The sequence below is a fragment of the Dermacentor andersoni genome, chromosome 9, assembly GCF_023375885.2.
Source record: "Dermacentor andersoni chromosome 9, qqDerAnde1_hic_scaffold, whole genome shotgun sequence".
Lineage (NCBI taxonomy): Eukaryota > Metazoa > Arthropoda > Arachnida > Ixodida > Ixodidae > Dermacentor > Dermacentor andersoni.
The window spans coordinates 56,604,029-56,616,892 of NC_092822.1; the positions used below are offsets into that span (position 1 = coordinate 56,604,029).

Consider the following 12,864-nt stretch of genomic DNA (forward strand, 5'->3'; position numbering starts at 1 on the left):
CCCTGTCGGTCCCTGCGTGGGAGACGCCCACTGCGCGCTGACGTGCGTCCTGCAGGACTTCTATTAAAGTTTTTCCAATCCAATCCAATCTTTTTCCCGACTCTATATCCTCTTTTCAAAATGATGCGTTTATCCTCAATCCCTATACTTCTACACCCCTCCTCTTCAATAATTATTTCTTTCAACTTATCGTGAATTCCTTCTATCATCAGGCAGTAATCAATGGTCGATCGCCATTCGAGGTATTCCACTAACTCTTGATTCTTCTCTGTGCAATTATTTCCGGTCAACAAATACGTTACGCCCAGCCAAGTTTTCTTTCCACTCATTGTACCTGATAACCAAAGATGCTCTTGACATTTGAATTTACCGTTTTCTAGATTGGTATACAACTCCCATCTCCCTGGAGGGAAGGGTAATTCAGCCCTTCTTCGCTTCATGACGCAAAGGTGGCGCTATAGTCACAGACCCGTCACAAACGGCCTGTGTCGTATGCTGCAGCGCTCGTGTTACAGTGCGACTGCTGCATATTTGTCACCGTAGTTAAACTGAAAACCGTCTTCACAGTGACATCATCGGCAGTTACAAATTTATGAAGGCAGTCGAGGTCTGTCAGTTGCGAAGGTAACGTACTTGCCTTGTCCGTCAGCAGTTTGTTTCCTGGTTTGAAAGGCAAAAATGCAGAGCTCTTAACGCTGTTCAGTTCAGTAAATGGGTCAAACTGGCGTATACGAGAAGGTGAACAAGTTCTGCGCGATCGAATTAGCTCTTTATCACTTCTTATAAAGCGAGAGAGGCGTAATTTATTTTATGAGGCAGTATATATAGGTGCTGTATTCGAACGTATATCGCGCTGACAGTATTCTTACATAACTAAACGTGAAAAGGAATTGGTTTCGATTCAAGGCATGTAAAATAGAATGGAATATTTATTCATATCCGCCCAACTAAAACTTCTAGGTAAATTTCTTTTATGCCGGATCGTTGCTATTATAAGCGAGACGTACACGTTTGCAACACAAATCAACTCAAAAAGTGCCACAAGCGGCTTATGGTCAATCAACAGTGTGAATGGCGACGAGAATGGGATGACAACGGGCCGTCCACTTTGTACGCCGCAGCCTTCACCACCATGGGAGGATATGCCAGCCCGCCGCAGTTTGACAAGAGAAGCGACGAGTGGCCAGCTCATCAAGTTCGACTAGAGGCATTCTTTGAAGGCAGTGGCGGCACGGACGACAAAAGGAAGCGGGCCCTGTTGGTTGCAGCACTGACGACCCACACCGTGGATGTACTTAGTGGTCGATGCGCGCCAGACAAGGTGAACGAACTTTCTACGCCCGAATGGTAGCTTTGTTGCAGCACCACTTTTCGCCGCAACTAAACGAGATAGCACAGTCTTACAAGTTATTTACACGCGATAAGCTGCCAGGCGAACCTGTCAAAGATTTCATTGTTGCCATTCGTCAAAGAGCGGATACATGCAATTCTGGCGCAACGTTGAATCGAATGCTGCGATATCGCATCGTCTGTGGGCTGCAAAGTGCAAGAGTGCGTCGAAAGTTGATTGCGAAGCCGCAGCTGATGAGGACGGAAGGCGAAGAAATCGTGCTATCAGCCGAAATCGTAGAAGCGAGCGCGCAGCCACGCCGCTGAAGGAAGCGTGCATGCGATGGGAGGACAGTCTTATCGCCCAAGAATCCGGCTACGGATTATTCCGTGTAACCACTTTGGAGCGAAAGGGCACGAAGCATAGGATTGCCGGTTCCATTCGGCAGCATGCTTTAAGTGCCAACAGCGGGGTCATATCGCCCGAGCCTGTTTCCGTCGCGAGAGAGAGTTCATTGAAGTACAACCAGGGCTGTCGCGTCAGGTAATTACTCTATCGCCTCGGGTGGGGGGCACATCTGTGGGAACGGACGGTATATTTGCGTTGGAAGCAGCGGACAGCCATGTCAGCCACGTCGGCATCACGGAACCCATTGTATGCACATTGAATTGTGGGGGCCTTTCAGTGGGCATGCAGGTCGATACAGGGTCACCAGTGTCGGTCATCATGTGGCCAACCTATGAGCAAAACAAAACAGTGTAGCCCAAGCTGCGTGACTCGCCATTGAACCTGACTTGTTTCCTGGGAAGGCTTCCCGTTCGGGGACAACGCAAGCTCAAAGTTTCGTGCGGAAACCGGTCGACTGACGGATCCCTGACAGTCCTCGGTTGCTCCGGCCCCAATTTGCGCGGACGTGACCTGACCCAGGCGTTCAACATGCTCGAGGCGCCAGTAATGAACGTGAACACGACAGGTGAGTGAATGCCTTTCCCCGGCACGGACGGTGTTAACGTGCACCGTTTGGTAGCAGAATTTGCTGACGTGTTCGCGCCAGGCCTAGATCTCGTCAGGGGTACGCTGGTACACTTTGAGATGCGGGACAACGTGGTATCGCAATTCTGGAAAGCACGTAACGTTCCGTACGCTTTCGTCCAAGGGTAGAGGCTGAACTGGAGCGAGTTTTGGCCGCGGGCATTATTGTTCCTGTGCCTCATTCTAAGTGGGCCGCACCGGTGGTAGCGGTAGTAAAGTGCTACGGCCGCATTCGCTTCTACGGTGATATTAAACTCACGGTAAACAAAGCTTGTCACACTGAGCAATATACGTTGCCCCGGGTGGAAGATATCCTGGCGACATTGAATGGCGGTCAGGTTTTCACCACGATAGATTAGCGTGAGGCTTACAATGAGCTATCGTTGGATGAGGAAGTCATGCTACTTACGACCATAAACACGCATAAGGGACTGTTTCGCTTCTCTCGCCTGCCATTTGGAGTGGCTTCCGTGCCGGCAGTGTTCCAATGCCGCATGGCGACCATCTTGCAAGAACTTCCTGCGGTTCAGGTCTACTTAGACAACGTTATCATTGCAGAGAAACACAATGACTGCACCACACTGCACGAAGTATTGCAGCGGTTTCGGGAAAATGGCGTGCGCTTAAATGCTGACAAGTGGAAGTTCCCTCGAGCACAGGTGAACTTCCTGGGACATAGAATTAGTGCTCAGGGGCGGCAACCGAATTCGGAAAACGTGGAGGCCATTCTTGAGATGCAGGTGCCGCGGAACCTCGCAGAATTAAGGTCGTATCTGGGCATGGCAACATACTACAACAAGTGTCTTCCCAATGCATCTACGGCCATAGCGCCCCTGTATCAACTGCTCTGCAAGGAAGCTAAGTGGGAGTGGGGTCCCAGACAACAACGGGCATTCAGCAAGGTGAAAGACCTCCTCGAGTCCGCTGATTTCCTGGCGCATTTTGACCCACGCAAGCCTCTTGTCCAGGAATGCGATGCCTCCCCTGATGGGATAGCTTCGCAAGAATTAAAGTTCAGCCGAGCAAACGATTAGCTTCATCTGTTCGAGTGTGCGCTGTTCAAGACCGAGCAGCTCTGTTGGCTTGAGGAGTGGAGGAAGGAAGCAACATCTTACATTGCACGAGGCAGTCGTTTTCTTGTGGAAAGCCGCCGCACCATTTCAAGCTGAATTTTCTGCAGCTGTGTTGATATTTGTAGGCTGACTTGGCATAAATGCTTCAAGCTTCTCACACAGAATCATTTTGTCGGCCTTTCAACAAGTTCACTTCCCCACTTCTCTATAAATACTCATACACCATATGTATATACAACACGTTCACTTTCATTTGCACCTATTTGCTTGAAGCGTGTGCAAGAGTGGTTCGCTGTCTGTTCAGGATTATTTCAGCGGCCGGCATTCAGTCGGAGTCTTGACTGTTCTTTTCAGGGTAATTTTCTTCCATATGCCAGACGGAGCATCACGTAGCATTGAAGAAACCGAGCCAGACACGCGCCCTAGGAATCCGCACAATTATCGAGCTCGTCATACGCTCAGTGAAGCGTACTCGAAGTGCGCATATGACTATAGCGGGTGAAAATTTTTCTCCTGGAATCTGGAAGATCACGTTTTTCAGAAATCCCTGTCTCACGGCGTTAAACCCGGCGAAATTATCGCCCCTGGCTGGTATGTTTGTGGCCGAAGTTATAATTCCGTGCAAAGCAAGCGACGGTTTCCGGTTAGTTTTCTTCTTTGCAGGAATACTTTCACTCTGTTTCGGAGCCGGAGAAGCTTGGTATTCGCGAACCTCACTGACAGTATTCACTCCTTTCCTGAGACGTCTAGGTAAATTACGGGAAGTCGAAGAACCATTGCGACTGCTAGCGCAGCGCGTCCTGCCTTCTGCGTGTGAACAGACTATATAAATGCCCGCTTTGAGAATGACGTATTGCAGCAAGAAACGTCACACTCTTATACTTTCTCTCACAATGCGTTAATCACTTTCTTCCTAGTTTCTGTCTGAAAGCTATTAAGCACAGGTGTGTAATAACAACACAGTGAGTAACAGACCACGCGCGCTTCGCGACAGACCCCTGACCGCAGCGCCACTCCTTGCTGTCATGATGCGGAGAAGCAGTGAACTATGCCGGTTGGCACACTTACCCATCTAACCAGTGTAACGGTTGTGGCAATGACGGTGGCGCGTCGAGCAAGTGCTCGCGCAAGTACTGTTGCAATAAAAATCCCTTCGTATACTACAGTCACTTCAGAACAAAGCTAATAGAAACAGACTCTTGGCACAGTTTAACTTTAACAAGCTTTACTAACTGCTGTTTATATGTAGTCCAATTTATACTTGCGTGTACCCATTCTTTCAAATACTTGCCTCTTCTTCTTGTTAGTCAATAAAATAATCTGCGACAAGACATGCTATTCTCCAAACACCATGAAAACGTTGTTTAGAAGTTGGAAAGCTACTATCTATAGTATTTATATTTGGATAGCCGTCTTTATATGCTTCCTACTTACTTGCATATGCATATGTTTGTTGATAGATCTATTTGCTCTATTAGCGTTGCTCCTAAGTTTCTTTTTTTATTTACTCTAACCCCTCTATGCAGTGCCTGGAGCGGGCTCTTAGGGAAATAAAATGAATTGCATATGCACTCTTCATGCCAAGACAGTCTTTCAAGAACGTGAAGTGTTGATTACGCTCATCGTCATCTTTAAAAAATTCAACTTCATTTGACATTAGGTATCTACTTACGATGATTGCGGAGTGCTCAATTATGGAATACTGGCTTGTATTTTCCTGTTTATCGCTACATTTGACCTTCCTGATCAAAAGGGCGTATGTACCTCAAGAAAAAACATGGTTTTTTGTTGCTGCTATCTATATAGCACGCGCCACCACACACATTACCGGAATATACTTTCGCACACCACTAATTGAGATAAAAAAACTTTGCGAACTGGGTATATTCTTTGCAAACTGGCAAATATCCCAATGCCTTGCGTACTTGCTGGGAACGTTACACGGCAATTTGCTCCATGTTCTAACTCGCACCAACTTCCTGTACCCCGCCTGCTCTGGACATGGGAAAGCGAAAGCTGGAACGCTTCACCGCAAGAGCCTCACACTACCACCTCTGCTGGCGGAAGGAATAATTTCTGTTATACACATCAAGCTTTGTCGCCTATATGCACAAGACCGACTGCGTGCAAGAGAATGAGCATTGTTCCAATCGCCATGACGGGGATCTGGTGGCATGCACAAAAAAATATAAGAAAACTGAACAATATACAGCATACTTGTAATAAAACTGTACTTAGTAGCCTCACAACAGAGACTCAAATTTGTTTATCGCAGTTCTTTCTTTATATTCTCTTTTCTCCATCTGTCCCTTGTCTTGTTTCAACTTCTATTTGCAGGCCGTCATAGGAGAGCTTCATTCTCCGCAGCATTGTTTGCATCCCTCCTCGGATGATACTTGAATATATTCCCAATAGCAGCGGATTCCATGATGTCATTGGGACCAATGTACCATATGGTCTTTAAGTGACCTTGTTGACTTGCTTGTCCTTGTTGTTGTCCTTGTTGTTGTCCTTGTTGTTGTTGTCCTTGTTGACACGAAATGGTCCGTTATAGGCCGCGTTCTGGCTTGGCCTTCTTTTTACCCATACGAAGTCGCCGACGTCGAGTGTTGGTAACGTTGTATTTTGCCTTTTGTCAAAATTTCTCTTCATTCTTTCCCGGTACTTTTATCTACTGTCTTCAGTTCTTGCTGCTTCTGTGAGCTTTATATCCTTGTGAATGCCGAGGCTTATATTCGCAGGCAGATAAGATGGTCTCCCAGCTGCAGTGAATAGAGGAGTGCATCCCAGGCCAGTTGTATACGAGTGGTTGTGGTGGGCTACTGCCGCTTCCGGACAACATTTCCAACCACCTGGGAATGCTGCCTACATACTAATGTATTGTTTGATGTCCCTTATAGCCCTTTCAGCTAGCCCGGATCAGGGCGCGGTGAACCGTAACTTGATGTTACGCTTTTCAGCCCATTCCTGTAGCCGACGACTTCGGAAAGCAGGTCCATTGTCGGAGAAAATTACTTTTACATTGTCAAACATTTTCAGTTCAAAAATGAAATTACGCTGTTAGCATCTTCTTTACCAGGTCTTGCTGCATTCATTCTGGTGCCCTCATCAATGCACAACAGGAAGGCTTGTGTCTTCTTAACTCCTTCAGACTTTTTTGGCAGTTCCTCGAAGTCTAGATGAATAAGCTCAAATGGCGTGTTAGAATATTGTGGTATAGCCATTTTTTTGCGTCGGTTGTTTAAATTCTACATTGTTAATCTGGCATTTATGACATTATTAAACATACTCTTTTGTTTCTTGCTTGTTTTTTCTTTTGTTTTTGTTTCCTGTTGGCTGCGCCAAAATATGTAATAAATCTACTTAGTAGCCTTACAACACACTCTATTTTGGTTTTCGCACATCTTCTTTATATTTTCTTTTCTCCCCTTGCCCTTGTCTTGTTCCAACTTCTTGTATTCGCAGACCGTCATAGGACTGCTTCAATAGCAAAAGCATGGCCTATACGCTACGGATTTGCAATGAAAAACACGTCATCATTTCGCGAGCGAATTCACTGGGTGCGCATGTCACCTGCAACACGTGCTCGCACTCATTACGAAGTAATGTCGAAAAAGTGATGTAGTAATACTCACGTTAACGCTTCGCGCATCCAATGCACAAACGTTTTTATAACCCAAGCGCTTTGAAAAGTTACAGCTGAGAGCTACGCCCTGAGACATGAAGCAGAAATGCGCGTTTATCTGCGCGTAAATGCGCTTTTAAATGCGCGCAATTTTCAAACGCGCTTCACGTAAACTTAAGGTTGTGCCAAAAAGTAAAAGAATCGTGGAAAAGTTTCCAAACAACAACAAAAGAAAACTGCTCGAGAACTAAACTTCACAGAATAGTTGCGAGAAAACACATTCGTAGCAAGACATGGGGGCGGAAATGTGGCTCAGAATAACCCTTTTGCATTTCCTTAAAAGAGTTGTCGTTGCTTTGACTGCACACTAATTCTTAACCTGCTCCTTAAAGAAAGCTAAACAGTCCTTTAGACCACATGGCCAAATTGCGCGACATTCTGTGCATTATCTATAATCAAAGCGGCAAACTTGAAGAAATGGAGTAGCGTGGTACAGTCTTGAAGAAGCCTTGTTCCTTGTTCATAGACGCAACAGTTCAGCAGTTAGTCGCACTACGGTGAAGCACTGCCTGTGGTCGATGTTGGTTCGGACCAAGTGAAGTTAGTCACCAGTCGATGGTGGGGCTTACACTTGAAGGCTTGCCTGAACGCTGGTACTGCAGGCATAGCCAAGTTACAGAGGGCTCTCTGCGAAAAAAAAAGGTGATAATGAGACAGAAAACAACACTGGCAGTTTCGCCAGAACCGTGAAACGTTGGCAGCTATAAGAAAGTATATAAGCAGGGTCCTTCAATACTTTTTAAGCATTGAAGGACCCCGGTGTAACGTTCCGCTTAGCGAGTCGTGGCGAATCGCAGCATGCTAGGCATCCGCCACGGTGGCTAAGCGGCTTTATGCTTAGCACAAGGCCGCAGGATCCAATCCCGGCCACGGCAGCCACATATCGACAGGGGCAAAATGCAAAAACGCGCGTGTTCCGTGCATTGTGGGCACAGTAAAGATATCCTGGTGGTCAGAATTAATGAGGAGTCGCCCCACTACGGCGTTTCTCATAATAAAATCGTGGTTTTGGCATGTAAAACTCTAGAATACAAAGCACGCAAGGAAACTCGTGCTGGTAGAATGAAGAGCACCCTGGGACCTACGAAACGTCCACGGGAAGCTTTTCGTGACGCTTGAATAATGACAATATCCTGACGTAGAAATACTGTATACGTTAAATAAGTATGCGAATTCAGCGTAACTTAACGTCTGATTCTTCTCTAGTTGAAAAAAACAGAAAGAATGCGCTATATTGCGATTGGATGTTGTGCGGCAAAGCCGCGTCTTGTTCTCGCAGGTGCTATGTTCAAGGCACTCGTCATGTTCACGTTATTTAATACATGGAGATGGAGGAATCGCCATTCTCTCCAACCCTTGCAGCATGTGTTGTCCGGGTCATTGCGGCAAAATAATTAGAAAAATAAGAAAACGTTAACGTTTTGTGACTGTAACGAGCAGATTATTGATTCAAGCCGCCAATTAGAAAAAAAAAATTGCTGAATGCCACATCAAAAACTCTGACATTGATTCTTGGACATGCCAGACTTGCAAAGCGGCCGACACTCGGGTTCCCAAGATAGCGCATGAACAGCATAAAAACGAGAATGAAAAGGCAGCGATGAAAGAGCGTTCACTGAACGATGTCATGGCTTCAATTGAGTCACTGTCGTCGAAGTTCAGCGATATGTTGGAACGCCTAGCAAAATTAGAACTGCTGAAACACAAATGCTGAAACATAATGACACACGGTTTAAACTGGAGGAACAACATAAGCAAATTGTAGGAATGGAGGGTTCGCTCGAACACATTTCTTCGCAGTACGACACGCTACTGAAAGCGATTCAAACACAAAAGGAAGAGATTAAAAATCTGCAGACGACAACCGTGAACCTAGGTGCGAAATCAGACAGTCTGGCAGATGAGGTCGCGCAGATGAAACAAACGATTGAAAGTTTAGAAGAGTACTATCGGAGAAGTAATATGCAAATCCACGAAATAGCTCAGTCAAACAATGAAAATATGAGAGATATCTTGAATATTGTGCTGCCAAATTGGGTCTGACTAAGCCAATGGACGGACAGCTAGAGGCAATTCACAGAATTAGAGTTCGGACAGGGGCGACTCCGTCTGTACTCGTTAGGTTCTCAAGCAGTTCAATTAGAGATGCATGGCTAGCCAAAAAACTTACGCTAAAGTCCGATAAAATCTTCAATAATGAAAACCTGACATCATATGCGAGGAAGTTGTTGTGGATGGCGAAGAATGCAGCCAAAGAAAAGTCGTACAAGTTTGCGTGGGTGAAGAATGGGTGAAGAAGGAGCCGGTGTTATCAGAATTGAAAATGAAGCGAGTTTATCCAAAATGACGTAGACATGGAAGTAGAATCTAACACAATTAAAGGCTGGGTAAATTACCGGCAGAGATACACCTGCGAGGAAGGAAAAACTGTATTTCTTGATCTGATTCATATTAACATCAAAAACATACGCAAAAATTGGGATCTATTAGAGCTTTATTTGGAGCCATATAAAGACTCCTTAGATGTGATTATCCTGACCGATGTGAATGTCGGGGAAACCAATGCTACGTTATATCAAATAAAAGATTTTGAACAATTTTCGGTATGCCGTCACGAGAGAAGAGGAGGAGGTGTTATAATATACGTTAGGAACAATTGGCTATGCGAAAGACTGACCATAACTATGAAAGAAGCAGGGATGCTGCTGTTATCAGTCGAATGTGCACGTTCATCATTCATAATCATCGCTATCTACAGGCCACCAGACAGAAATATAGGCATACTTTTGGGAGAATTGCAGCATCTCTTAATGACACTAGAGAAAAAAGATAATCCTGGTAGGCGATCTCAACATAAATACCTCTTCTACTACTAAAAATTATGTCAGTGACTATTTGACTCATTTCAAGTGATGGCTTAGAATATAACATCACAGGAATTACACGAGAAGAATTCTTAGAGAACAATCTTACGACGTCATGTATTGACCACATACTAACGCGTGTTTCTAGCATGCAACCTGTAACAAGTATAGCAAAAAAAAAAAGTTGCTGACCATTATTTCATTGCTCTCACAATATTTAGTGAAGAGTTAATGAATTCACGTGCGGGAACTAAACAGGAATTTCACATCTTCGATAACCAGAAGATTGACAGATTAATTAAGGAATATCATTGGGACACCTTATTAACACTAAATCACTTACAAGCATACGAAAAGCTAACTGGCATATTTAAATCAATTTATGATAAAAGCCGAGAGATAATTACTATGAAAAAAAGGAAAATCGAGAAACCATGGATTACTAATGAAATTAAAGAGTTAACTTACATCAAAGAAAAGCTGTGGCGCCGAAGTAGGGCTAATCAGTCAGACGTGCAGTTAGGAGAAGAATTTAGGCAAACAAGAAATAAGCTAACAGCTTCACTGAGGCTAGCAAGGAATAAATACTATAGTAATAAGCTGACCGAGTGTAAATTTAATTTGAGAAAATCGTGGAACATAGCAAATTCCCTAACAGGCAGACAAACGAAACGTAACATATACGAAACCATAAGAAATAACTTCCCCAGAAGACAAGTGGATGAAATAGCAAACGAATTTAATAACTGCTTTACTAATACTGTTCAGAAACTTAAGGGAAATTACCCTAGGGGTACAGGTAACATAACAATCAAATCCAACGTCAACTCTGCATATTTGAGTGAGGTAACTGTTCTAGATATTTGGGATGCAATAAGGTCATTTTCCATTACTAGAATGCCAGGATATGATGGGATTAGATTTCGTGAGATATTTTTCAACTTTGCTTGCTTAAAGAGTGTGCTGCTATATATTTACTCTAAAGTTTTTAGGACGGGTCAGATTCTCAACGCAATGAAAATAGCTTTGATTAGGCCAATTTACAAAAACGGCAAAAGGCAACAGTGCGAAAACTACAGACCTATAGCAATCTTGCCGACATTGTCGTGTGTTTTAGAAAAGCTTATGCACAAGAACATGGTTTCCTTTTGCGAAAAGCGTCATCTGTTGTCTAATTCACAGTATGGTTTTCGTTGCAAGAAAACACAATCACACTACTAGAGGACTTTGCAGACGTAGTCAACAGTGAAATAGAGAAAAATGAGATAGTAATTGGGCTTTTTTTAGATTTGAAGAAAGCTTTCGACACGTTAGATCACGAAATACGCCTTGAAAAATTAGCTCAAATAGGACTCCGCAGGCCTTTCATAGAGGTTTTTAAGGACTACTTCAAAAATCGTTATCAGGCCGTTGGAATTGTAGATATAGACAGCGGGTAAATACACATAAAGCATGGAGTACCACAATATCCGTACTAGGCCCACTACTTTTTAATTTTTGTGTGAACGATTTAGCCCATCTAGCGCTAAACTTAAAGTTATACGAAATTGCTGATGATACGGCTTTAATATTACCCCATGAAAATGTTAATGAATGCGTTACTTTGTTACAGGACGATATATACAAAATAATGGCATGGTTTGAGAACAACTGCATATTTGTGAACGGAAAAACACAGTTAATCTGCTTTCACAGCCCGCACAAAAAAGTGCAGATAACTGCGCATCTATACCTGCATAGTGAATACTGCATTGGATGCTCTTGCCAAAGTATGCAGTATGCCACAAAAATAAAGTACCTGGGTGTTATTTTCGATGAATATTTTTAATTTGTCCATCACATACAATATGTGGCCAAAAGGCTTCGAGCAGTATGTGCAGTCATGTACAAAATCAGGTCAGTATGTGACGTTCGGTTAAGAAAAGTCACATATAAAGCTCTAGGGGAAACCATATTACGATATGGCATTACGATCTATGGACTTGCTTCGCCATATAGGCTAAACGTGTTAATTAGAATAATACAAGAAATAACGAATAATGTAGCATACGGAACAAACAGCAGTTCCATCGGCAACAGTGAGCTGATGCCAGAACATAGTATATTTGATCTTAAACAACTTTTTCTCTCCGTGATACTTACGAAGCATTATTTCGATGAATCCTTAAAAAAAAGAAAAACGTCAGAACCCGCGATCTGCGCAAGACTGAAACATTCGTTCGGGCTAAAGCATTCACGAACTACGGTAAAAGAACGCGATCATTTTATGTACCGTTCTACTCTAATAAAACACAAGTTCCCAAAGTATCGTCATTCAGGAAAATAAAGATTTTGTGCATCACACGGTTCTGACAAGTGACTGGGAATATCAGAAGCAAAACATGTGACAGGAATTTTCTGATGAACTTTCGCTAGCAATTGTATAAAGCAGACTAGAGTATTGTGTTCTTTCTATGTGTATTTTGTTCTTTTTTTTTCCAATAGTCTTTCATAACTGCTACTTTTCCAACACATTGACAACTGCATATGATGAAATAGAGGGATGTGCTGTACATTTATTTTGCTGCTATAACCCCGTAACAATATGTCTTTGCTTAAACTATGGCTCGTGCAGGAACAAAATACAAGTAATTAGACGAGCGATGGAGGAACAGGGGGAAGGCATGGAAGGAAAGAGGGTATGAAAATGTGTCCGTGTGTGTTGCCTTGTTGAAGGCAAACACACAGTGGTCCGCCTAAATGCATCGATGCTTTCGCGGACTACAGTTTACTCTTTGTGGCGCATACAAGAAATTTATTTTTGCTATTGTACATATTTTTATCTCTCTTCCTATTGTTTCCTCTGTTCTTAGAGCAGAAGACTGTGTGATTTTGGCCAGA

At 43.7% G+C, this 12,864-nt stretch overlaps 1 pseudogene; it reads left to right on the forward strand.

Moving 5' to 3' along the window:
* Positions 1 to 1,132: 1,132 nt before the first annotated feature.
* LOC140213205 (uncharacterized) overlaps positions 1,133 to 12,864 on the forward strand; it is a 34,297-nt pseudogene continuing 22,565 nt past the window's right edge.